The following is a 4,620-nucleotide window of genomic DNA, read 5'->3' as shown; positions in this document are numbered from 1 at the left end:
GCTTGCAGTTGTCGCAGTCGGCTTCCGTTTTCCCATTCGGATAAAAACCTGATCAATCCATGCATGTTGCATAGCAACTGTTCTTAAAATCACAAACAATGCAAAGTACAAACAAAAGAGGTCACGTTTACCTTCAAAAACTGATTGGGAACATCAGACATGACAAAAACGACCCTAAATTCAAAGTCATTTTCTAATTAACATAACACATGACCTAACCTCCATCCATCCATCTTCTGCCTGCCGCTAAGACGTCCTTCTCCCCAGCCACTTCAATCAGCTCCAGGCCAGCTGAGAGGCAGGCGCCTCTCCGGCGTGTCCCGGGTCGTCTCCGGGGCCTCCCGCCAGTGGGACACGTCTCCGGGTATCCTCGCCAGATGCCCGAGCCACCTCAGCTGTCTCCTCGCGCCAACTCTGACCCTCCCAATGATTGCGCTTTTAACCTGATCTCTAAAGGAGAGCTTAGACACCCTGCGGAGGAAACTCATTTCGGCCGCTTGTATGTGAGATCTCGTTCTTTCGGTCAACACGTAACCGATCAAATTCATTAGTATTAGTAAAATCTCATTTTCGTCCAACGTATATGCCAATCTTTTTTTTTAATCCAGAAGTGTTGGAAGGTGTTCGGGTTGGGGGTTCAATTTGCCCCCGAGGCAAGCATGGAAAAAGGCCGCTCCCATGAAGTCCTAAAACTGCCACGTCTTGTCAGAAGGGTCTTCCGAGAGACAAGTGGGAAGACGCTGTCGCAGTGGCAAAAAGACGGCTTAACGAGGATCTTACGAGAGTCAACCAGGATTGCGTAACTGCGGGAATTGCGGCAATGGATGACATCACCAATGGAATCTTCACGTAAACGTCGGGCAGACGCTCCACCGGAACCGCTGGACCCCGAGACGCGGCGGGCGAAAACTCAACGCCCCGAACCACTTTGGCTGGATTCACATGCGCAGCTTTGGCCAACGGAAGAGGAAGAGGAGGAGGAAGAGGAGGTAACGATCGCCGACTTTCCCAATGACACGCTTTCCGACAACTGTGCCACAATTATCGTTATTCGAGAGGCATGAACACGACGCGATCAACTAAATAACTGGACTTTGACTCCGACGCGTCCTATAGTTGTTATGGGAGATTCAAATATGGCAAATTTAGCAAAAGTTGAGCACAGCAGGGTCCAAATTGACTGCTTCCCGGGGGCCAAACGAGACAATGCCACAAACATTTTGAAAAAGAACATCAGAAGAGGTCATTCAAGTCATTCTTTCATTTGGGATCAACAACCGACACTACTCGAACACGATTCATGTAAAAAAAGAAATGAACAAACTTTCCCTCGGGCGGAAATTTACATTCCACTAATGAACGCGTCCAACGAGCTTCCAAAGACAGAACTCTCTTTTTTCTCCCTTCTTTCCTTGTCCTCATTCAAATGATTTTCAACTCAATGATGTCATTAATAAACTTTGAGGTTTTCTTCGAACTCACTCTGTCTCCGACTCCTTCTGTATGCAGGAGAGATTGATTTAATTTGAACCGTTTCTCAGGTTGGCCACTGGATGGCAGTGTGCTTTAATCCATGTACTCTCAACTCATATAAAATTAACACTTATAGACAAATAACCATAAAACTGGAAAGTCTTAATGGGCTTAAGAAAGTATAGTTTTTCATACAACATGGAATTTATAGTTCTCTTAAAATTACTTCGAATTGAAAGTGATTAATGGTGGAAAGAAAAGCACATTATGATTGAATTTGTTTATCTCTAAATGATTAAATCGCGTGATGTGGGCGAATATACGCAATTGGATCGTATAGAATGTGGAGGAGGACGAGAGTAAGTTATGGCAACTACCCATAATGCATTACCACTACCGTATAAAAACAGCGAAATTAATTAATATCGGGATAATGAGTTTAAGGGAGGACGGTCATTAGAAAACATGGAAAATGGGATTCTTAGAAATTTCCATTTGGAAATGACAACTGGCTGAAAGAAAACCACATTAGGGTTCAATTATTCCATTTCTAAAGTAGCAAACCGGATAGGATGGGGAAATACACACAATTGGATTTCTTATATTAGGGAGGGAATTACCCATAACACACTGCATATTCCGTTTCAAAATAATGCTTTCAATCGTTTGCATAAATAGATTGAATTCTGGGAATTTGGATTAAATGCCTAAATATGATAACGGGGATTAAAACCCAATGATTTCTTTGAAGAAAAATGACAAATGTGAAATTTGGATATGAATGAATGTTTGACACAATCCCCGGATGTCATTCTTATCAGTACTATTTTAATTTACGCTGTCATTTTTCTTCAAATAAATCATCGGGTTTTAATCTCTATTGTCATATTTAGTTATTAAATCCAAATTCTGCGAATTCAATCTACTTCTGCAAACGATTTGAAGTCTTATTTTGAAACGGAATATGCAGTGCGTTCTGGGTCATTTCCACGACCTCCTCTCAAACTCCTCCCTAACCTGAGAACATTAATTGTAAATATTTCCCCATCTTAAACGGTTTGCCAATTTAGAAACGATTTGACCCTATTGTGGTTTTCTTTCAACCGTTTGTTATTTCCAAATCGAAGTTCCTAAGAAAAATACATTTTCCGTGTTTTTTCTAATGACCGTCCTCCCTTAAACTCGTATATCCCGATATTAATGTCCTTGTTTCTATACGGTAGTGGCAATGCATTATGGGTAGTTGCCATAACTTACTCGCGTTCCCCTCCACATTCTATACGATCCAATTGCGTTTATTCATCCGCATCATCTGATTTAAGAACTTGGAGATAAATAAATTCAATCATAATGTGCTTTTCTTTCCGCCAATAATCACTTACAATTCGAAGTCCTTTTAGGAGAACTAAAAATACTATATTGTATAAAAAATACCTTATAATCCCATACTTTCTTAAGGCCATTAAGACGTGCCAGTTTTATGGTTATTTGTCCATAAGTGTTAATTTTTATATTCATTTGGAGTCCATATATTGAACCCTACCGCCATCAAGTGGTCAACCTGAGAAATCCTTCAAATTAAAACAATCTCTCCTGCAGAAAACGAGTTAGTTAGAAGACAATCTCAAAGTTTATTAATTAAATCATTGAGTTAAAATTTCTTTTAATGAGGAAAAGGAAAGAAAGGAGACAAATAGGGGAAGGAAGAGAGAGAGAAATAGAAGAAAGGGGGATTAAGAGATAGTGAGAAAAAGTGATGCGGGGGAGAAAGAAAAGAGAGAGGGAGGAAAGAAGAATGAGAAAATTAGGGGGGGGGGGGTTGGAGAAGGAGGGAAGGGAAAAAAGGCTTGAGAGAATGGCGAAAGAAAAGAACAAGCAAAATCAAGAGCAGATTCATAATCTTTGAGAAGGAGAGGTTCGAGTCTCGGAGAGGGGTCTGTACGGACCGAGCACTCCGTCGCCGGACCGGGCTGGCGACTCCAACCTCCCACTGACTCCCTCCTATCCTGAGGGAAGAATGGGAAGAAGAGTGAAAGTAGTCCAACATACACATTTTTTTATTATTATTATATACAAAAGTCATCAGGGATACAATGATTTATTTGTGTGAGGCTCACCTTTAGTTCACATTATAAAGAGTCCCATATGAGAAAAAGATGTATCCTCCACCATCGGATTGCGCAATCCTACTCATCTGAATATTAACTTTAATATCGGCTCCTTTACCTACCCATTGGGTTAGGGTTAGGTTTTTGGAAAGGGGTTAACTCCCGGGTATCTCCCGCCTCATCCGCCGACTGGACGCTTATCAAGATGCCAAGGGCAAGGCACTATCTGGTATCTGAGGACATGTAGTGGTTTCTTTGGACATTTGGGAAGGACTCCTTCCTCCCAAGTGGCCATAAAAATATTGGCATACGCGGGCGCAAATGTCTTGCCCATGGCCGTGCCTTTTATTTGTAAATAAAAATTCTGGTCAAATTCAAAATCATTTCTATTTAAACTCATTTCTAGCAGTTTTATGAGTTCCTTATCCGGGCACCTAGAATCGGGATACTTTTCAAAAATCTTTTTTTTACAGCCGCCAGTCCTGATGGGGTGTCAATATTTGTACATAGACTGTTTATATCAATTATAAATAATATTGCATCATTGGGGATTTCAAATTCTCTTAATTCTTTCAATGAAATGACAAATATCCTTTATATAAGAATCATGTTTAGTGGATAATGGATTCAAATAGTGGTCTATGAATTCCGCAATCCGGTAAGTCTCACTTCCGCAGTCCGAGACAATGGGTCTGCCAGGCGGAACTGAAAAGGGGACTGTCCAAGACTCAGGATTTTGATGGATTTTCGGGAATCTCCTCGCTGGTGGTTCTGTGTCTCCTTTCAAATATGGTTTCTGGTGACCATTAATGAATTTCTTTTGATGAAGTGTTTCTAAAATGTCATTTAACGGTCAAACTGTGTTTCCCAGGATGTTTCTTTTCAAATAAACCTTTTATGTGAACTGACTGTGATTACACTATGTACATAATCAATTCTATATATATTGTATATGTAAATATATGGTTTTATGAATGTCTTATTTATGTATGTATATTTTTTATCAATTGAAATGAAATGTAAATATATATTAAATATG

The sequence above is a fragment of the Leptonotus elevatus genome, chromosome 1 (assembly GCF_054856555.1).
Source record: "Leptonotus elevatus isolate MCC_2025b chromosome 1, RoL_Lele_1.0, whole genome shotgun sequence".
NCBI lineage: Eukaryota > Metazoa > Chordata > Actinopteri > Syngnathiformes > Syngnathidae > Leptonotus > Leptonotus elevatus.
The sequence above is the reverse complement of the archived record's forward strand: the minus strand, read 5'-3'. Positions refer to the sequence as shown.